Below are 24,355 nucleotides of genomic sequence, written 5' to 3'. Positions count from 1 at the left end.
CCACTGAGCTATTGAGACCCAATTTATTGACTGACAGAGTGACAGTCACACACCTGTTAACCTGCATGGTGACATATAATAATTTTTTTTAGACCACTATTTCTTGCATCAAACAAGTCCTTGACAGTGAATTTGCCATTGCGTAACCAGGTGCTTTCGACTCCTTGCGTGATCAATGTTTATCTAATAATATTTAGTGTTGGATTTATCAAATTCACAAAACCACAATTACTTAAGGACATTGGGTTCTGCATTCAAAAGTCTTTGAAATTTTTTCTAAAGTACCCGTTATTTTTAGCTCACCTGAGCTGAAAGCTCAAGTGAGCTATTCTGATCACATTTTGTCTGTCGTCCGTCTGTCCGTCCGTCCGTCCGTCTGTCCGTCCGTCTGTCTGTAAACTTTTCAGATTTTCAACATCTTCTCAAGAACTACTAGGCCAATTTCAACCAAACTTGGCACAAATCATCCTTAGGCAAGGGGGATTCAAAGTTGTGAAAATTAAGCCCACACCCGTTTTCAAGGGGAGATAATTAGAAATTAATGAAAAATTTAGAGAAATTTTCAAAAATCTTCTTCTCAAGAACCAGAAAGCCAGGAAAGCTGAAACTTGTGTGGAAGCATCCTCAGGTAGTGTAGATTCAAAGTTGTGAAATTCATGACCCCCGGGGGTAGGGTGGGGCCACAATGGGGGGTCGAAGTTTTACATGGAATATATAGAGTAAATCTTTAAAAATCTTCTTCTCAGAAACTAAACAGCCAGGAAAGCTGAAACTTGTGTGGAAGCATCCTCAGGTAGTGTAGATTCAAAGTTGTGAAATTCATGACCCCCGGGGGTAGGGTGGGGCCACAATGGGGGGTTGAAGTTTTACATAGGAATATATAGAGTAAATCTTTAAAAATCTTCTTCTCAGAAACTAAACAGCCAGGAAAGCTGAAACTTGTGTGGAAGCATCCTCAGGTAGTGTAGATTCAAAGTTGTGAAAATCATGACCCCTGGGGGTAGGGTGGGGCCACAATGGGGGGTCGAAGTTTACGATAGGAATATATAGAGTAAATCTTTAAAAATCTTCTTCTCAGAAACTAATCAGCTAGCAAAGCTGAAATTTGTGTGGAAGCATCCTCAGGTAGTGTAGATTCAAAGTTGTGAAAATCATGACCCCCGGGGGTAGGGTGGGGCCACAATGGGGGGTCGAAGTTTTACATGGAATATATAGAGTAAATCTTTTAAAATCTTCTTCTCAGAAACTAAACAGCCAGGAAAGCTGAAACTTGTGTGGAAGCATCCTCAGGTAGTGTAGATTCAAAGTTGTGAAATTCATGACCCCCGGGGGTAGGGTGGGGCCACAATGGGGGGTTGAAGTTTTACATAGGAATATATAGAGTAAATCTTTAAAAATCTTCTTCTCAGAAACTAAACAGCCAGGAAAGCTGAAACTTGTGTGGAAGCATCCTCAGGTAGTGTAGATTCAAAGTTGTGAAAATCATGACCCCCGGGGGTAGGGTGGGGCCACAATGGGGGGTCGAAGTTTACGATAGGAATATATAGAGTAAATCTTTAAAAATCTTCTTCTCAGAAACTAATCAGCTAGCAAAGCTGAAATTTGTGTGGAAGCATCCTCAGGTAGTGTAGATTCAAAGTTGTGAAAATCATGACCCCTGGGGGTAGGGTGGGGCCACAATGGGGGTTCGAAGTTTTACATAGGAATATATAGAGTAAATTTTCAAAAATCTTCTTCTCAAGAACCAGAAAGCCAGGAAAGCTGAAACTTGTGTGGAAGCATCCTCAGGTAGTGTAGATTCATAGTTGTGAAAATCATGATCCCTGGGGGTAGGGTGAGGCCACATTGGGGGGGGGGGGTGTTAAAATTTTACATAGGAATATATAGAGTAAATCTTTAAAAATCTTCTTCTCAGAAATTAATCAGCCAGGAAAGCTGAAACTTGTGTGGAAGCATCAGGTAGTGTAGATTCAAAGTTGTGAAAATCATGATCCCTGGGGGTAGGGTTGGGCACAATGGGGGGGGGGGTCGAAGTTTTACATAGGAATATATAGAGTAAATATTTAAAAATCTTCTCAGAAACTAATCAGCCAGGAAAGCTGAAACTTGTGGGAAGTATCCTCAGGTAGTGTAGATTCAAAGTTGTGAAAATCATGACCCTTGGGGGTAGGGTGAGGCCACAATGGGGGGGGGGGTGTTAAAGTTTTACATAGGAATATATAGAGAGTAAATCTTTAAAAATCTTCTTCTCAGAAACTAATCAGCAAGATGATTCTTTATAATTGTTAAGACTTTGGCTCCAGGACAATTCTTCGGCCTCACAAGAAGGTTCAGAGTTTGATGTAGCTAAATATCCCATATATAAACAATTGTAAAGGATCTTTTTGAGAACTGCAATACTCAACATGTGATATGACTATAAAATTGAAGCAGGCAGCTATTTTTTCATTAGAATCTTTTTGTATTACTGTTTTGAGTTATTGCCCTTGATTTATTGATTCTTGATTATTTTAATTAATGCATCCACTGTTAACCAATTATTGTGATGATTATTTTTATACAATAATAAATATTCAATGTATATAAGTTGTTCTGCATAAGTAGTTTTGGGTTAGGCCGGATTAGTTTGTTTATTTTTGATTTCCAATTTTTAGATACTATGAATTATTTTAGGCTGGCACATATATAGGGACAGTGTATATTGCATTGCGTGGAGCGACTGTTTGGGGTTAAACTTGAACAGGTACGGAGAGATTGAGGGTGTGGACATCCCTGCTCTATTTAATCTTCGTGTTTTTCTAACCTATGATACAGAGTGTGCGGTCCTTCCTGCCCTGTATCGCATTAATACAAGTGTGCGGTCATACCTGCTTGTCTTGGTGGTGGTTGCGGCGGAGCACTAGTGTATGGTCATCCCTTCTGGTGTTCTGGCCTTTCTAGCGCAAGTGTGCGGTCATCCCTGCTTGCGTTATCTCTGCTTGCGATAACGTTGGTACCTGTGAGTTGCGTAGGTGTGCGGTCATCCCTGCCTGCGTAACTTTGAGTCCCTATATATGTGCTGGAGCGGTGATTAAAGTCTGCTCTTGTAAATATTGGCAGCAATCAGGGCTATCCGAGTTCCAAGGGGGAAAAATGGATTTTATTTATACAGGATCTACATGTATTATTGTACATTGTCCAGATTGTTTGTATTATGACTCCATTAAGCTGACTTTATCATACCTATTGTTCCTCAGGTGAGCGATGTGGCCCATGGGCCTCTTGTTTAAAAATGTACATGCATAGATTAACGGATATCAAAGTAAAATTTTGGGGTCTATAAACTAGCTTCTTTCGGTGCTATGGAGTATTTAATATGATCTTTCTGCACTGAAAATGCAAATTGCCTCACTTTGTAATTTTTTTTATAGCAGTGAACCATGCCATCAAATACAATTCTCACCTAAATGATATTATAGTCTCTTTGCACTAATAAAACACTATTTTTAGCCATTATGATTCAACATGCATTGAAATTATTCAAAAGTCTCAAACTTTTTCTCAAATTATAGTAAACTTGTCAGAAAAGAAAACCAAACGTATGGGTCTATGATATAAAATTTGATATGGCAATTACCGTATTTTCCCGACGACTCGTCGATGCGGACGACTTGTCGAATTGCTCATTTTTAGCCAAAATTTTAACAAAATCCTACGATACGTCGATTCAGACGACACATCGAACTTATCGCTTCAAAATGGTGTATAAAACTGCAGTAACATTATCAGTGTATGATGCCACGATGTCCCCGATATTGCTACCAATTATTATTAATGATTAACATTTAAACAATTACTCTTTATACTTATGCATCATATTTTCAAATACCGACAACATCTACAAAGTCGCTTGCATTGTAAACAATTCCCGATATCGCGTGTTATGCAAAATTAAACTTACTTTGACAGAAATATTTTATTCCCATGCATTAAAATAATCACCCACTCTGACCAGTGTATTCGCCATTACGTAACCAGCCACCTGTTGACTCGGCGCGTGGTCAATGTTTGTTTAACAATTTCCGGTGTCAGAGGCATGCACCTGTCTCGTGTCGGACTTCAAAGGGGGATCTCAAGTGCAGAAGAATAGCAATTACTATGATTTGATGAAACTTGTTTACTTTGTATCCAGTAATACAATTACACGCTATTATTTTAAAGAGACACTGTTAGAATAGATCAATCATTTGTACGACTTGATAATGACGATATACGACATACGTACGTTTCCTAAATTTTTTATTAAACAATAATCAAAGAATTGGACAATAATTAATTAATGAACTATAATCACTCTTATAACGGTACTCTCTATGTACACAGGGAGTGAAATTGCCGTATAGATGTCAGCCTTAGCAAGATTATTAGCACAACCGGGATCAGTCTTCCGTATAAACAATAGAGTTGATGATTGCCGATTACGTATTTTAATATTGATTTTGACCATAAAATATTTCTTATTTATACTTTCCTCTAACAACTCTTTACTAATAAAATAATAAAACTTTAAAACATTCCCCGGACCTACTGCAATATTTTTTTCCATCCAAGTTTGGTTTCAATTTCACTGTGCAATATTATCTTCCCACTATAGTGATATATGGAATCATGTGACATGTGTTTATAAAAACGGAACGGTAAAACTTTTAATTGATTAAAAAAATACACCATTGTTCAATAACTGTTATTAATATGTATTCTAGTGTTAACAGATGAGTGAAAATGATAATAATTAAAGATGAACATTGAATTCAACAACGTAATTTTCAATAACACAGCCAGCTCAAGATGAATAAAACCAAGATTTTAAAATTTTTTTTCACAATTTTCTGACCTCAAGCATTAGACAAGTCGATCAAGACGATAAGTCGAGTGCTCTGCTTCAGAGAAAAAAAATACCGACTTATCGTCGGGAAAATACGGTAATAAGCTGGATTGGAGTTAATTTATTCTTAACTTTTATGAAATATCAGTTTAATATGCCAAATATATGTCAATGGAAATATTGAAAAATTGTTAAAACAGGGTTAATTTTCTCTAAAAATTAATTGGAAGTAGAAGGAGGAAATAAAAAAGTAGCAGGGGGGTCTTGGGGTCTTTCTTATAGCTACATTGTGTTTGAAATGCAATAATAGCCGGGTAAATAAGGCATAATAGGTGGGGGAATTCCCCTCCTCCCGGGTCTTAGAGACAACCCTGATAAAATATGTATTTCGGAACAACTCGAAGATATACCAATGGACAAACTATCTGGAAGTTTGGTTTGCACTTAAAATAATTAAGGAAGCTTAAGTTATGGTACTCTAAAACTGTTCATTTTCTTCTTTAAAACCTTCTGCCACAAAATATAGTCCCTTACTTAAGTCTATATATAATGTTAATTTTTAAAAATATGTAAACAGGGATTGATATTACCTTTTTCCACTTGCAAATTTTAACTAGTGGAATTATTTTTTACTAGTAAAATTCAACTTTTACATGCATTTTTCCTCTCATAGTATTATTTGAATAATTAAAAAGAAAAATTGTGTTAATACAGTACAGTTAACGCAGATCCTGTATTTTTCGGTGCACCCCCGGGGTCCAAATTGCAACAGGTGTCTCAGGTAAAACTGCGTAACCCCGCAGAAGAGTTGTCCTGCAAGTCAACAGTGCAATGGTCCTGACGATAAATTACAGGTTAACGAAAGTATCTGTCTGAAACGCTAGTTATCTCCCAGGCGTAACAAATTAATTGACAGCTACACGCAACTACATGTTTATATCATTTTATTTATGGAACTATCTAAAATAAAATATTTTTTTTAGCTGACTGAGACGAAGTCAGAGGGAGCTTATGCTATACAGGTAGCACCTTGGCACAAAGCATCATTGGGTGAAGGAGAGCCAAGTTTGTTTTAAAAATGAAGGGCCACGCTCTCTTTCAAGGGGAGATAATTAGGATTTATTGAAAATTTGTTGATATTTTTCAAAAATCTTCTCTTCAAAAACCATTTGGCCAGAAAAGCTGAAACTTGTATAGAAGCATCCTCAGATAGTGTAGATTTAAATTGGTACAAATTATTGTTAGGGGGGGGGGGTAAGGTGGGACCACAATGGGGGTCAAAGATTTACATAGAATATTTAGAGTAAACCTTTAAAAATCTTCTCAGAAACCAATCAGCCAGAAAAGATGAAGCATCCTCATGTAATGTAGATTTAGAGTTGTGAAAAACATGACCCCCAGGGGTAGGTTGGGGCCACAATGGAGGGTATACTTTTACATAGGAATATACGAGGGTTGTTAGAAAAGTTTGCGGACAAAGTGATTTATGGCAAAATTACTGTGTACTTTATAGGTTGATGTATGTTTTATTAAATTACTATCATGTAAAAATAAGTATGCAAAAAATCATATGATTTTGAAGTTGTTTTCAAAAGATACAGCGATTTTATTTTGCATAAATTGGATTTATGAAGCACCATTTCATATTTCTACGAAGTCAGGTGACTTCAAATTACTGAAAGGCAATTTAGACCTGTCACTCTTTTTCAAAGTAAACCTCTTAAGTTCACACACTTTTCATGCCATTAACCCATTTATAAAACGCATGTTCACACCATTATTTGTCAAATTTTTGTACAATGTCTTTTGTGTCATATCGTAGATCATTTAGGTCCAAAAATCTCTGTCCATTCAGCTTCGACTTCAGATAAGCATATAAAGTGAAATTCATGGGTGCAAGATCCGGGATGTATGGGGGGGGGGGGGGGGGGGGTGCTGCAAGAGTTCAAGATATCACTTTTTTCCATTTTCAAACCTTAAATTCCAATTGTGGTTCCAATTGTAAACCTTTGTCCTATAAAAATAGCAACATCTAAGAACCTTTGGTCTCCATTGGAGATTTTTCTGCGTGCACACAAAATTTAATGACGGCCCAGTGCTCCAAGGTGTCCATTTACGTTAACGTTTTTGACTCATTTTTAAATGAGTTGAATCCTCAGGTAGTGTAGATTCAAAGTTGTGAAATTCATGACCCCCAGGGGTGGGGTGGGGCCACAATGGGGGGGGGGGGGAGGGGGTCAAAGTATTGCATAGGAATATATAGAGTCAATCTTTAAAAATCTTCTTCTCAAAAACTTATCAGCCAGGAAAGCTGAAACTTGTGTTGAAGTATTCTCAGGTAGTGTAGATTCAAAGTTGTGAAAATCATGACCCCCCGGGGGTAGGGTGGGGCCACCATGGTGGTCTAATTTTACAATGGAATATATAGAGTAAATATTTAAAAATCTTCTTCTCAGAAAGTGATCAGCCAGGAAAGCTGAAACTTGTGTGGAACCATCCCCAGAAAGTGTAGATTCAAAGTTGTGAAAATCATGATCCCCGGGGGTAGGGTGGGGCCACAATAGGGGGGTGAAGGTTTAACAAAGGAATATATAGAGTAAATCTTTAAAAACCTTCTTCTAAGAAACTAATCAGCCAGGAAAGCTGAAACTTGTGTGCAAGCATGTTAATTACATTAACATTCACAATGTTAATTTAAAGGGACTTGGACACGATTTGACCTAAAATTTTTGAATTTTCTTTTCCATTTTCAATGTTTATACTGATAAATATAGAAGTTTATAATGCTATGTCAAAATTTGAAACTCAAATATCAAGTTATAAGCAAGATTCAGAGTTCATAATTCTTTGTTTTGTAAACAAAGCTCGAATATTGTCATTTTTTACATATTCGTAGTATTGGTGTAAATTTCAGTCAAATGTAATGTTCTTTTGTTGATAATAGTATTTAAGAAGATTTTGAATTAGTTAAAATTGTTTTTTACTTGTCATGTTGTCTAAGAAATGGTAATTTTCTACATTACATCTTTTGTAAACAACTATAAGACTCGAGCTTTGTTTACATAACTATCAATTCTTACCTCTGTATCTCGCTTGTAACTTGACTTTAACATTTAATATTTTGGTCAATCATTTAAAATGCTCCAATAAACCATTTTTTACATAAAAAATAAAAATAAATTTTTTGATCTCCAATCGTGTCCAAGTCCCTTTAACAACAATCAATGACCTTGACTATATTTAATCAATTTGATCATTTCTTTTGATGTCATTTTGGTTTATATCTGCAAACATTATTACTTTTAAGCATTAGGCTTCGTTGTCGTTCTTCTCTATGTATGATGATCTTCAACTTCTCCGCTGTTGTAAAAGAAACTTTTAAGTCAACTTTGGAGGGTGCATATTGTACATGAATGTGTATTATACACGGTACATTACGATACATAGGAATATAGAAATAGGAAACATTTAAAAATATCTTTTTTCAAAAAACCGCTTGCCTAGAAAAACTGTATTTTCACCGAAAACAAACTCAGATAATGTAGATTTAAATTCTTTCAAATCAAAATCTTGAGGACTATGGTGGGGCAACATTGGGATTCCAATTTGACAAAGGAAAATATCTTAATTATTCAAAAAATAAAATGTTATGATATATATATGTATGGTTTTACTTATATGTAAGCATTTTGACATATTGCTGATTCTTTCAGATTGTTTAGACTTTGACCCCTGGGCGATTTCATTGGCCTCACAAATGGTTCAGAGTTTAATGTAGGTTTATATCCCATATGATATACCGTATTTTACGGGGCATAGGCCGGTATTTTTTTCTCCGATGAGCGAGCCCCGGTCTATCCCCTGGGATCGACTAATCGTAGACTTGAAGTTGAAAAAATTAAACAGTAAAATATAAAATCCACTGTTTTTATCAATTGTACTGTTGTAGCAGTTTACTATGAGGGTTGGGTCTTTTCTATAGCATTAAATCATGATTTTTTGAAGTATACACTCTGAAAACTGCAGCGGTGTGCGCATATAAATTGAGTAACGCGCGTTAGCGCGTTATGAAAATTTGTATGCACACACCGCTGCAGTTACACTACAGCCAACGCGGATCCCGTATTTTCCCGCGACACCGTGATGGTGTTTTAATCCTTTCCGCGATACACCGTCGCGGTATTGTCATCGCGGTGATCGCGGGGCCACGATTTTACCGCGATGGTGTAAGACACCGTAACAGGCGTGTTATCTGTATTAGGGATTAAACCAAGAAGGAAAAAACAAGAGCTGTTTTAATTATTGTTCGAATTTAGAAATAAATATTATTAGAAGAAAAATTCATTTTCTTTGAATTGTTTTTTAACAAAAATTTCTATAAAACTATTGCTGCATGTATTTTGTTAATGTTGTTCCAAGAGTCCCAAACATAGCAGTATATTACGCAAATCATGCTTATACGTGGACTTGAAAATTAGTAATATTTTAAAGTAGTATTTTTTGCATATGATGAGTTGAAAATATGCCACAGATTTCAAGAAGACAAATATTCCGCGATGTACTATTATAAGGTCGCTACCGTAGACATCAACTCAACTTGTATGTTTTCCCCTTAATTTTACTCTTATTTAACTCATTAAATACTTTCCGGCCTCTGCCTCTCCCTCTCTCTCTCTCTCTCTCTCTCGTTTTAAATAAATCGGATTATATGTACATTTAGGACGATCGGTATTTATTATAGTCTAGGCAACGGTATGGTCAATCATGGAACAATTATCACCTTGCAGGACAAGTGTCACCTGAAGAAAATCCCGTAACACGGGTCCCGCGTCTAATGCCTTGAGCCATTTAAATGACAAAGTAGGTGTTAAAATTATGTAACGCTTGCATATACCGGCCACTTCGGAGTATCGAGAGTAAAAGAACAACAGATTATGAATAACGGGACTGCAGTTTGACTTCGAGGGATCAAGGCTTTTGAGAGATCAAGAGATCTTGGTAATATTTGGGGGTGGAGGATATGGACCGGAGACTCACTTCGAGCAAAATAATGCATAATTCAGACAGATACATTGACAATCAGTCATCCCTGTGTTTACGGGTGTATAACTATTACATAACACTTCCTGACCATGGCAGCACCCGTGCTCTGACCCCGTGCCGTGAAGAATTTTATTGAATGCTGATACTCTCTCTCACTCTCATTTCAAATAACTAATATTTTATGTGAACTGCTGAAGTAGTACATAGCCGTAACGGCATTCTGATTGAAATGCACATAATAGCACATGTTTTCGTAACGGGCGTTTTAAGAAATATCATGCCAGGGACGTATACATAAAGGTCCCTGATCATACGCGCCTTCTATCTTTACTGCATGAAGATAAAATAATGCCTGATTAAGACAGGTATATAGAAAATCACAAGTACGGCACAATTTATAGAAAAGCTATCCCTGTGTTTACGGGTGTGTATAATTATTACATAACACTTCCTGTCTGGGAGAGCACCCGTGCTCTGACCACGTGCCGTGAAAAATCTTATCGAATGTTGAGACAACTCTCTCTCTCTCTCTCTCTCTCTCTCTCTCTCTCCCCAAAATCAAAATATATAAAGTTCTAAGAAAATTGAATTTTAAAACTTTCTTAATTTTAACATGGCTAGAGAAATAAATAATATACCACATATCGGGTAAAGAAGTTTTTTTTTTTTACTTATGCACACAAACACAAATCTTTGTTCATATGATTCCCAATTGATTCATTCAAACAATCACATTCTTACCATTTTAAAAAGTACAAATACTAGATGTGTATATAAAATTTACTTTAGCTGTGTTCTCAATTACCCTCTCTATTTCTGATTAACCCTGATAATAGCCTGTTCGTTAATTGTATTTCAATCGAGTATATCATTAAAAGGTTATTTTATGGATGTATTTTGTAAACACTGTGTTATGAATACGCAGAATAATTTCCTTAAATTTAAATTGAAAAACAAATTTTCATTTGTTTAAAATTAAATTATTCTATCAAGAAAATTTTGCAGTTTGAAAGAACGGACTATATATTTCTATTTAGCGGACCCCAAGTCACACTAATTGCTGCAGGTCACCCACCCTGACGGCAACCACCCAAATTCTATATACACATACTTTATACGTAATGTTACGCAATTCACCTTCCTCTGTTGGTCAACTGACACTGCGAAATTTTAACATGTGATGGATACCCTAGAATTAATGATCATTCATATTTTTAAATCCCGGGTTTTTAACGACAAGCATAAATATTGGGCGACCCACTGAACATCATACTTTTGCTAGATTGGATAGGAAAGTCAATGTTTAAATAGACACGATTTTAACATTAGCATTTTCGTAAATTGATTGAACTTTTTTTTTTATTTTAAAACGTTTAATAAACAAGTTATACAACTTATATCAATATCTTTCGTTGGCATGGATGTTAGCGCGAGGGGGTCATCGATATGGGAGAAAGCCGGAGTGTCCAGAGAAAACCCACGTGTTCAAGCGGGCAACCAGCATATCTATTCAACTAATGTCGATCACGGGGAAAGACTCGGGTCGCAGCGGTGATCAGCGAGTGCACTTTAAAACATTTTATATCTACATGTATTTTGCTATTCATTAAATGAGTTCTTTAAATGTATTTAAGAGAAATGACCAAGTGTAAGGTATGTTTTGAAGGTAAGAATTAAATATGAAAGATTGTAAATGAAACGCTAATTAGCATGATTAGTATCCCTTTCTCGAGGCGAAATAAGATATTTTGGTGAAGCGTTTATTATCGGGTATATAATTATCAATCAAATTCATTGATAACCAAGAATTGTCAGCGATGAATGTGCCAAGATTAATTTATATGTAACGCCATCGAATATACAAAATAGTATACAAAATTCTGTATTAGCATAATTACACCTTCCTTTTATTTCTCCCACTTTTTATTAAATAATAATAAATTGTAACAATCAAGTCCTTTTTATAAAAAATAAAAAAGGAATATGAATTAATATTCATTAATTCTCTCAATCATATTTCCCGTATAAGAAGAAATGGGGGAGGTAACTCGCGTTAAAAAAACAAGAATAGTTTTCACCTGGGACTGGTTTCACAGTACCGCGACGGTGTGGCCAAGGTGAGAAGCTGTACCGCGAGGATGCGCGGTTTTACCTGAGTTACCTGTGCTAAACCGCGATCATTTTCACACTACGAGGACTCGCGGTAAATACGTAAACCGCGTTGGCCGTAGTGTATGAGAGTGTATACTTAAAAAAATCATGATTTAATGCTTATATATACATTTTTTTAAAATTCTTGTCTTGTCTGCAAATGTGATTCATACCTTAAAATTCTTATCTTATCCTAAGGGTAAGTTAATATTAATGGAAGAGCCACAGTAACAGCCACAAGCGTGAACTTTGATTTTCGCTTGTGACGTTGCAGTTTACAGCGTTCAACGTTTGTGACGTCATAATAAAACTCGTCAATTTGACCTTTGACTACTTGTTGCATTTAGAGGCATTTAAACATCACGGAATTTAATGGAAAAACACAGTAGAATGTAAATATATCCGTTTGAACTATTGTTCGATAGTTGTCCCTATGATACTTTTTGTAATGACATCGTGAGTAATAAAATGTACAGTACTGTATGAGGTATTTCTTTACAACCCCAATCAAAATAGTTTTTTTCCCACGTTCGTGTATGAGCCCTGGAAGCTATTATTGGGTAGTAAAAAAGAAAATGAAACCGGGTAGAATGTAATATGACGGAATTTTTGTGAATGTCTGCGTTTGTGGGAATCACTGGTCTTGGGTGTAGAATAAATCAAATGCTTTGTGTTTTTACAATTAATTTCCTGTTGGATGAAATAACGGTATTCTGGTGTCGTGTGTATATACAAAGGTGTGAAACCGGTGACTAAAACACAGCTTGGGGGCACGTAGTGTACACCGTTACACTTCATTGCATTAACTGTGTTTTTAACATTACAATTTCTCTGCTTAATGGCAAGTCACTATTTAATTAATTAATGGAAAGAACACAAATTAAATATTTTATGTTTGCTATTTCATTTTCTCAAACATAGCGATTACGGGGGATAACTCTATTTGAATATGAAACCACGTGTTGAGCTAATTATGGACGCCATTCCCCGTATTTACAAGTAGCTTTCAAAGTATAACTTGATTAAATGAAATTTAGCAATAAGGTATTAATAAACTAGTAGACTAATTGTTCACGGAACAATTAGAGGCCTTTCCACCTTCCATAATGATTAAAAAAAATTCCCGAAAATGTTGATAATTATTGAGTAATTAGAGAAAAATCAATTTACGCAAAAAAAGGAAGAAAAAAAAAATTGGTTCCGCACAGTGGTATCGATCCGAGTACCCTTAGATTCCTAGGCGAGAGTGTTGCCACTACGCTATTTCGCTTGCTATATGATGGAAGGTAAAATTTGTTGAGTTGTGTAGTGAATTTGGATGATGATAGAAAGAAGAGATGAAGCGTTCTTCTGTCCATCTAAAATTGATACCCAACGCTGAGGAACCTTTAGAATTGATAGGGGCTTAGCGATTGGTTGGGAGGGCAGTATTTGTTCACCAGTTTATTCATAAAAATCAGTGCCGCTTGTAAACAATGTGGCCGGATAGCGTCGACTAAGAAATCAACAGGCCAGGTCAAACTCTGGTCGCCAGCGGGTATTTGAAGGTGTGGGAACATTTGTTGGAACTCAGCTGATGCGAATTCTCCTTGTGATTTGAAATGCACGTGCTTAGAAATCTATTAACTGTCATGCATTCGTGGATTACAAGTACGGAAAATCGGAACTGAATTAAGGCCAGTCATGTATTTCAGCCAAGTCGGGAAATAAACAAACTGAAAGAAAATGTAAATTAAATTCATCTAAAATCGGGGTCTGGGAAGGAAGAGTTATCTTTCGTTGCACTTCAACACAAGTCGTCACAGGTTGCCGATAGAAATGTAAACAAAGATTTTCAGTGAAATTTGAGCGTGAATTTATTAGATACAAATATCGAAGCGTTGAAATTTCGTTTCTCGGGACGATGGTTCGATGCCGCTGAGGTGGATAACTTTCTTCAATAGGGTTCATTTCGTTTGAAATTTGGCAGGCAATTAGATTCAGGTGTGGGGAACAGTCCCATGAATTTTCGCCGAGTTCTACAGAGTTTTACTGGAGCTGGAATTTTTATTTGGAGGCGTAGTCTAAAACGCGGTCTGGAGTCAAATGGCAGGCAGTTTTTCACCTTTTTAAAAAATTCTGACAAACGGTTGTAACGCTTTTTTAGGTTTTATTTTAAAAAGGAATATTAAATTTCAAGTTCAAATATCGAGGGTCATGTTCATATAAGAATTCAATCCTTGTATAAAAGAAGGGGGGGGGGGGGGCAAATTGTTCATAAAACTGAATCCGATATATATGTTGCATACACTTATTACTCATAAGTTCTAAGAGGTCAAAGGTCAAGGTCAAAGGTCAAGGTCAAAGGTCAAGGTCAAACCTAAAAATAAGGGGGGGGGGGTTGGTTGTTTTAAAGAGCTTATTGCACATATAAATGAATCTGAAATGTATATGTTAAATATACTTGTAACGCATCAGTCCTTTAAGGTCAAGGTCAAAGGTCAAGGTCAGGTCAAAGGTCAAGGTCAAATCTAAAAATAAAAAGGGGGGGGGGGGTGAATTTGTGTTTGAAAGAGCTATTCGTACATATGAATGAATCTGATATGATAGATGTTGCAGATACTTATAACACACCAGTCCTAAGAGGTCAAAGGTCAAGGTCAAAGGTCAAGGTCAAAGGTCAAGGTCACTCATAAAATAAAGGGGGGGGGTGTTTATTTCTAATGTGTTTGTGAAATCAATGAAATTGAAAGGGGAATTACTGCCAGAAAGGGACGTTGGAACCTTTTGGGATCAATAGATTGAAGAAACTTCTAAGTGTAATGAAGACATTGGTAAACGTTTCAAGTCTCTACCTGTTTTGGTTTCAGAGGAGTAGCGATAACAAGCATTTCGTACAAAAGGGGCAATTACTCACTAACTATTACAAGATGGGAGCTGAAGGGCTACATTTTGAAATGTCTTAAGAAGTCCTACTACATCCTTGATCAAATTTCTCTATATCACCCTAAACAAAAGAGATACGAAAACTCATGAATACACAGGTTTTCAGATGACCTTGACCTTTGACCTTTACGTCATTTTGATCGGCCATGGAAGACGCTTCCATCCCAAGTGGTCCGAAGTCTTTGTGACAAATAGTAAAAAAATTGGAAGTGATTTTATGGAAATTGAACTACTTTCAGGGGCAATAACTGATGGAAGGGGGTCTCGGAACCTTTCGGTATGAATAGATTGAAAGAGCGTCTAAGTGAACTACAGACGTTAATAAAAGTTTCAAGTCTCTATCTCTTATGGTTTCAGAGGAGTAGCGATAACAATCACTTCGTACACAAAGGGCAATCACTTTGTAAGTTCTGGGAGTGATCGAGCAAAGGGTCATTTGGTACCATAACTTTTAATGGTCAATCACATAAAGAAAAAGTTGCTTCAATATCTCTTAAAACAAAAAAGCTGTCCCTGGAAAAAAAGAGAAGATAAAAAATAAGAATAATAATAAAAAACATAAGAAAAACAAAAGGTCTTTCACCTGAAAGGTGGAAAGACCTAAATATAAAAGGTATGGTAAAATATTATACCTAGTTCTACCAGACAGAACCACTGAGGTTGGTGTTGCAATTAGATTTACACTATGTAAAATTACGATACATAACGATACACCGATGAATACGGAAGAGACCAAACAGCCACAAAACACAGATGTATTTTTAAAAATTGCTTAAAATATATATGTTAAGCAAATTAAATAACTTTAATTATTCTTTTGACTTTCTACATCGATATTCTGAAAGTATATACTTAATACGATGACTTCCTTAATCAGCGGTCATACTTTCACTATAGTAATCATCAATTGAAAATCGACTTATCCCCTAATTCGGCTATTCTAAGGATTTTTCTTGAATTTTGTCTAAAATAAGCAATTCGGCCTATACCCCACATCGACATATGCCTATATATGACTACATCGACATATGACTATAAAACCATCCATTTTAGCTCACTGAGACGAAGTCAAGGGGAGCTTATGCTATACCCCCGGCGTCGGCGTCCGGACCTGGTGAAAGTTTTTGTTGCAGGTCCTGTATCTAAGTTATTACTTGTCCTATAATCTTCACCAAACTTGCATGGATGATGCATCTGGACCTACTTATGGACTTTCATTGAAAGACTTGGATGCTGAATCTGGGTCCTAAATTTCAAATGCTGGAGGAGGTTAAGGTTTTTGGAGCAGGTGCCCTTTGATAGCAACATCTAAGTAACTGCTGGTCCTAACTTCACCAAACTTGCATGGATGGTGTGTCTTATGATACTGATGCACCAGACAGGCTTGAATGCTGAATCTGAGCTATGGGTTTCGGATGCTGGAGGAGGTTAAGGTTTTTAGAGCAGGTTAAAGTTTTGGTTGCAGGTGCCCTTTGATAGCAATATCTAAGTAACTGCTAACTTCACCAAACTTTCATGGATGGTGTGTCTTATGATATTGATGCACCAGACCGGCTTGAATGCTGAATCTGAGCTATGGGTTTCAGATGCTGGAGGAGGTTAAGGTTTTTAAAGCAGGTTAAAGTTTTTAGCTCACCTGAGCCAAAGGCTCAAGTGAGCTTTTCTGATCACAATTTGTCCGTTGTCTGTCGTTGTCGTCGTTGTCGTTGTCGTCGTTGTCGTTGTTAACTTTTCACATTTTCATCTTCTTCTAAAGAACCACTGGACAGATTTCAACCAAATTTGGCACAAAGCACCACTAGGTGAAGGGGATTCAAGTTTGTTCAAATGAAGTGCCACGCCCTTTTTAAAGGGGAGATAATTGAGAATTATTAAAAATTTGTTGGTATTTTTCAAAAATCTTCTTCTCAAAAACTATTCAGCCGGAAAAGCTTAAACTTGTGTGGAGGCATTCTCAGGTAGTGTAGATTCACGTTTGTTCAAATCATGGTCCCCGGGGGTAGGGAGGGGCCACAAGAGGGGGATCAAGTTTTACATAGGAATATATAGAGAAAATCTTTAAAAATCTTCTTCTCAAAAACTATCAGGCCACAAAAGCTCAAATTAAAATGGGAGCATCCTCAGGTAGTGTAGATTCAAGTTTGTTCAAATCATGGTTCCCGGGGGTAGGGTGGGGCCACAATTGGGGGATCAAGTTGTATATAGGAATATATGGAGAAAATCTTTAAAAATCTTCTTCTCAAAAACTATTAGGCCAAAAAAGGTCAAATTTAAATGGAAGCATCCTCAGGTAGTGTAGATTCAAAATTGTTCAAATCATGGTCCCCGGGGGTAGGGTGGGGCCACAATTGGGGGATCAAGTTTTACATAGGAATATATAGAGAAAATCTTTAAGAATCTTTTTCTCAAAAACTATTAGGCCAGAAAAGCTCAAATTAAATTGGAAGCATGCTCAGGAAATGTAGATTTAAGTTTGTTCAAATCATGGTCCCCGGGGGTAGGATGGGGCCACAATTGGGGGATCAAGTTTTACATAGGAATATATAGAGAAAATATTTAAAAATCTTCTTCTAAAAAACTACTAGGCCAGGAAAGCTCAACTTTGAGTGGAAGCATCCGCAGGTAGTGTAGATTCAAGTTTGTTTAAATCATGGTCCCCGGGGGTAGGGTGGGGCCACAATAGGGGGATCATGTTTTAAATAGGAATATATAGAGAAAATCTTTAAAAATCCTTTTCTCAAAAACTATTTGGCCAGATAAGCTCAAATTAAAATGGAAGCATCCTCAGGTAGTGTAGATTTAAGTCTGTTCAAATCATGATCCCCGGGGGTAGGGTGGGGCCACAATTGGGGGATCAGGTTTTACATAGGAATACCGTATATATAGAGAAAATCTTTAAAAATCTTATTCTCAAAATCTATTAGGCCAGATAAGCTCAAATTAAAATGGAAGCATCCTCAGGTAGTGTAGATTCACGTTTCTTCAAATCATAGTCCCCGGGGGTAGGGTGGGGTCACAAATGGGGGATCAATTTTTACACAAGAGTATATAGAGAAAATCTTTTAAAAAATTTCTTTTAATAACTATTTGGCCAAGAAATCTCAAATTGGCATGTAACCATCCTCAGATAATGTAGATTCAAGTTTGTTCAAATAATGGTCCCTGGGGGTAGGGCGGGGCCACAATGGGGGATACATTTTTATATAGAGAGAAAATCTTTAAAAGTCTCCTTCTCAAAAGTATTAGGCCAGGAAAGCCCAAATTTGAGTGGAGGCATCCCCAGATCATATAGATTCAAGTTTGTTTAAATAATAGTCCAGGGGTAGGGTAAGGCCACAATGGGGGATGAAATTTTACTTAGTAATATATAGAGAAATTCTTTCAAAATCTTCTTTTTAAAGACTATTTGGCCAGAAAAGCTTAAACTTGTGTAGAGGCATCCTCGGGTAGTGTAAATTCAAGTTTGCAAAATCACTAGTGGTAGGGCGGGACCGTGATGGCGGTTTGAATTTTTACATAGGAATATATAGAGAAAATCTTTAAAAATATTCTGGGAAAGTTTTTGGTCCAAAACTCAGTACTTAGTGTGAAAGCACAGGTTATGAGATTAAAGGTAGATTTAAGTTTGATGAAACCATGATTCCCTAGAGAATAGTGGGGCCACGAAATGGGGGGGGGGGGTATATAGGAATAGAGAAAAATATTAGAGGTACAACAACAACAGGGGCTTGGTATTTACCAAAAAAATAAGAGGTGGATAAAAATTGGCAGATTTTAATTTTTTTTTAGCAAGATCTACTGTACTCAGTTGTCAAGATATTTTGATACTGTAATGCTAATTTGATCAGAATTAAGGCAATTGTTGCTCAGGTGAGCGATGTGGCCCCTGGGCCTCTTGTTGTTTCAGGTCCCTTTTGATAGCAATATCTACGGTAAGTAACTGCTGGTCCTAACTTCACCAAACTTTCATGGATGGTGTGTCTTATGATATTGATGCACCATACAGGCTTGAATGCTGAATCTGAGCTATGGGTTTCAGATGCTGGAGGAGGTTAAGGTTTTTAGAGCAGGTTAAAGTTTTTGTTGCAGGTGCCCTTTGATAGCAATATCTAAGTAACTGCTAACTTCACCAAACTTTCATGGATGGTGTGTCCTCTGATGATTATATCTTAGTGACTTACTTCTGGTCACAGGGTCCAAGCCCGTTTTAACATTAATTTCAATGTAACCATAAAGAAAGAGAGGGGTCGAACTGACTGACCCAGATAAAAAACTACTGCTTGCTTCAAAAGCCTAATAAATCAATTAATTTTTAAAACACTTGCAATATGCATTTATTTTTCAGAAAAGTAATGTCTGAGATACACTCATGCCGAAGTTGATGGGTCTTAAAATAGCGGAGATAATTATCATTATTTTCTCGAAGTCGCCAGTATATTTTTACTCGGACATTTACCGGTCCAGTGCTCACAATGGGATTTTGCCTATGACAACAGCAGTATTGCAACAGGTCGAGAAACATTTGCACTATTCTTTTAAAATCTCACATCAAACACACATCCTTAAATTCCGATAAAATTCCTTAAATAGTATCTTTCAGAAAAGTAATGTCTGAGATACACTCATGCTTAGTTGATTAGACTATATTAATATGAATGAATTTTTGAAACAGGTGCCTTCTGATGATGATATCTTAGTTATAAAACTGGTATTGCTTTTGGAATGCATGTCATCATGAAACAGAAGAGTCAATCAATATTTTATCTTAGACTTTAGTGGATTGTTTCCATTTGCTAACAGCAAAAATGAATAAAAATTTGAAGAAAAAAATATCATGCAATATTCAGTCGCGGCAGTTTCATTAATCATTAATTGTATTTAGCTATAGATTCATTCAAATCATTTGAATGACTTTGGGAAAGTCACATGTATATTTGATCGCTTCTCAGTACACTTTAACACGCATAATTTACTTGCTACATTAAACTCTTCTATTAAACTTACAACAAATATTGATTAATTATTCAAAATTAGTTTTTAAAAAAAACAAACGAACAAAATCCAAGTTGAACGCATGTTTTTCTGACCGTACAGCTGTGTATATAAATTTCATTTTATTCTTTGCATGTACTACATGTATATACACTATATCTAGGGTTCACAAATCCCAGCAATATTTCCGGAAAGCTATAGTTCTGTAGCTCAGCAGAAAACTACAGTCATCTATGAAGCACATTTTTTGCCTTCATATTTCATTATTTATCGCAAATATAGCATGGATGCAGTTATCACAACACTATTTTTCCAAAGGTTCACGTCAAAACATGGCTGAGTGAAAATAATTCCCGAATTCCCCTTCGTTTTTTGGAGTTTTCCGCCAGCGACAGGGACTGTACTTTTTTATGAGATGAAAAACAATGTGTAAAATGCCTGATTTTCCCACCTTTGTAAAACTACGAGGCCACTTGAATTTTTGATGCCAGTTGTTTAGGCAGGGGAGTGAAAGGGCTTGGACATTATTTTCAAGCACATGTGTAACTTTGATGTAAACAAACTCTCGTGCCTTTGTTGATGGCTATGTGTTTTTTTCTACTAAATTGGTTAGGAACAATTGTTTTAAAAGTTGTAAAGAGGAATTTTCCCAGAAGTTTGTTTTAAACTTGCTACCCGTATCTAAAGTTGCGTAATTTTGGTAAGAATATATAGTAAAAATTAATAGTGGTGTGCAACCTGAATAAACTATATACGGCCGATGTAGCATTGCGTTGAGTGATGACACTTTCCAACCGGTGTGTATTTCGATTGTGAGTCGCAACAAACTGGCGCATTTATATATTAAGCCTGCCTATTATGGAAACAAATGTCGAAGAAAGCTCATAATAGAGTTGTACTCGCGAGATAAAAATTATTTGAGAACAAAAGGGGGCGATATTTACGTACATGTGTAATAATGTTATCTGTTAATGAAAAAATCCCCCAAAACCAAAGAAAAGATTCTCTAATAGCAGAGACGTCGACGGGCGCATATGGATTAAAGTCACAGATTGTACTTTGCTCATCAAATTGCGTTATTCAGTTTATTGTGAAAAAATTTGTCAGAAATTGTTTAGTGAACAAAATTATGATATCTTACTTCACCGTTCACAATGTACCATAAATGTATATAGAATACTGCATGAGTTGAATCGATTGTTTTTTCTCACAAAAAGCTAGCGTTTGCTACAAATTATTTAGAGATACACGAGCTGACAAGCCGTGAAATCCATAAGACGTTTTGAAGCATATGCCTTTAATCCCTTATTTGCTTACAAAAAATCTGAACTAAAAATCTTTGAAACATCAAAAAATGTGGTTTGTTTATACATGTAAAATTGTATAATGGCGACTCGATTTGCACGTAAATTTTACAATCTGAGGTTGATCAATTAGCGTGTTTGAGAGAAAGTCAGCAGCAAGTTAAGCGTCAAATTCAGTAGTAAATATTGTCTGGTGAATATTGAGGTTCCTGTAATAGAATTAATGTTCCTACAGACTGAGTGGGTTACAAAATAAGGTTCATGTAAATCAAAGGTCAGTCCAAAATTAAACACATTTGTATCGTAAATTTAAAGTTTTTTGTATGTTTGAAAACACATGCACACTTGTAGAAGAAAGTGTGCCATTGATTGGTTGAAGTTCAATAAAATGTCATTTATGTAATATTCATTGTCAGTATCTGTTGTGAATTCTTTGAAATAAGCTACAACAAAGTAAATATCCTGCCTCAGCTAAAATTAATGCGTTGAAAAATTGCTGAAATATGAAATGGCAAACCTGTTTAAATAGTGTGTTTCTGACAATTGTTTACATCATAAAAAAACAAGAAGCGATTATTTTGAGATCTCTTAGCAAATTATCGCAGTGATATAGTTTATGCAGCCCTGATACAGAGTTTAACGTCACAACTGGCCGTTGGTGCATAAATTATCGATACCGGGTAAGCAGACAGGGTAATGGCCAATTTTAAATAAAATATAATTTCATAAATTATTTAAATATATGTAAAAAATAATTAGCAGCTATAATACATAAAATATCTGATAAAATTAAAATTAGTCCTCATACTGAAATCGACACATGGATAAAACATTGTCTGTAACACTGCATACCTAACAGAGTTATCGTTCCTTATCCGCTAGGGTCCCCGTGAGGAATTCTCTTCCGGTCAGGAGGGTAGCAATAGACCGTGGCTATTTATAGCCACCGTCTAAAAACAGTAAAATGTGTACACAGGTAAGGTCAGTCCTGTGTGCGGTCATCCGGAACAACTATCGATGTCGGTAGCTTTCATCTTACGCCTCTGTAAGTTTATGTAAATGGATGAGCGATTCGAGCAAAGTTAGGGATAAACTTTCTGTAATGACTGGAAAGACCGATAAAAGAGCGCACCTGTGTCTTGTTTACTGGATCTGGCCAATGTTTAACAATCTCTACCTTCTCAGGATCAGTCTCGATCCCCTGTTCCGAGATGATATACCCCAAGTATTTCACCTGTCGAGCAAACAACGAACACCTTCTTGCCTTCAGCTTCAGTCCAGCCGCAAGAAGCTTTTCGAACACAAGTTCTAAATTTTGCAGCATGTCATCAAATGTTTTTCCATAAACGATTATATCATCAAGATATATAAGACAAATCTGCCATTGTAAGCCAGTCAGCACAATCTCCATCAATTGTTCAAATGTGGCTGGGGCATTGCACAATCCGAACGGCATTACGTTGAACTCATATAGACTCTGTCAGGTAACAAATGCCGTCTTTTTCTTATCCTCTGGATCTAGCTCAACCTGCCAATACCCAGCATTCAGGTCCAAAGTACTGAACCATTTGGCACCTCGTAGTTGATGCAGAGACTCATCAATACGAGGTAATGGGTAGGCATCCTTCATTGTTATACTATTTAAATGTCTGTAATCGACACAGAACCTTGTGGATCCGTCTTTCTTCTTCACAAGCACGATTGCTGCTGACCACGGGCTCTGAGAAAGTTCTACGATACCTCTTCATAGCATGTCAGATACGTGATTTTGTACCTCTTCTTGCATATGAAACGGCAGACGCCTCGGTGCTTGTTTAATTGGTACATTGACACCAGTCTCTATCTTGTGTCTGACCTTGGCGGTTAGGCCTACATCTTCATCTGTCTCTGAAAATAGAGCTGCATACTTCAAAAGAAGAGCCTTTGCTCTCATGACATCATCTTTATCTATATGACTGGTGCTGCTAATGAATAGCTCTTGCAAATGAGCTGGCAACTCTCTGTCCACATCCAAGTCTCTATTTCCCTCTGACACCAAAGAAAGAACCTCATCAACAGCATGTAACTTCCCAACAACAGTACCTGGGTAGATGGTCTTAAATGCTATCATCCGAAATATTCATGATACGGAGTGGAATAGTGTCCTGTCTACGGACAAGTGTTTTAGCCAGCATACATGAATTCTGAAACTTTTCAGAGGGTTCTATCAGTCCAGCTTTGGTTGGAAGTCCTCCATCAGAACTTGCACATATTTGGCAGGTTCAACTAACAGTTCTGATCTAGGCGGTACAGTCACTCGGTGAATAATGGCCACCTTATAAGAGCTCGCAGACCCTTCAAGCTGAATTGGGTGTTCGATACCAGATATTGATATCTGAAGCATCCTCATGTTAATGACGGCCTCATGCCTCACCAGGAAATCTAGTCCAAGTATCCCATCTGCTGTCAAGTCTGCTACATTCATTTCCTGCTGTAGGGCAATGCCATTCAATGTAAAATCTACTGGAGTTCGCCCAAGCACTCCTAGTACTGAGCCAGTAGCTGATAGTACATCTCTTTCTACCTCAGTCAACGCCTGATTTGCATCCCTTGTAATGTTCTCATAACAAATCGTGGATAGCAATGATACAGTAGCACCTGTATCAACCTATAGGTAAGCATCCATCCCATGTATGCGAGCAGTGACTTAAACCCCTTATTCATTTATAGAGTGTACTACTCTTGAATACTGATCACCCGAACATAGGTTTTTTGGGAAACTTTTATCAGTTTTGTGATTCGTTTCTCTTGTACTATTAACTTGTACATGTATTAATTTGTCATCAGATCCCTTATTCAATTGTGGTCAGTCTTTTCTCAGATGCTTGTCGAATCCACATCTATAACATTTCCTCGTCCGGTCCCTATCCCTTGCATGTGTCTCTGGGCGAGGCATGCGTCTCTGGCTTTGAGACTGAAACTTCCATTGTTTCAAATCTCTCATATCGCGCTGTAGCGACAGCATGTTTTTCTCGACGGTCTCACTAAAATTGTCGAGTTTTGAAGTTTTGTACGAGTCTTCAGTATTTTCACTCAT

At 36.7% G+C, this 24,355-nt stretch overlaps 1 protein-coding gene across 3 annotated transcripts in view; it reads right to left on the bottom strand.

Annotated features, from left to right (window-relative positions):
* The window catches only part of LOC105325654 (neural cell adhesion molecule 1), a 262,905-nt gene that overhangs the window by 103,621 nt on the left and 134,929 nt on the right, over positions 1–24,355 (bottom strand). The window lies entirely within an intron of this gene.

The sequence above is a fragment of the Magallana gigas genome, chromosome 2 (assembly GCF_963853765.1).
Source record: "Magallana gigas chromosome 2, xbMagGiga1.1, whole genome shotgun sequence".
In the NCBI taxonomy this organism is placed as follows: Eukaryota; Metazoa; Mollusca; class Bivalvia; order Ostreida; family Ostreidae; genus Magallana; species Magallana gigas.
This window is presented reverse-complemented; position numbering and strand designations above follow the sequence as displayed.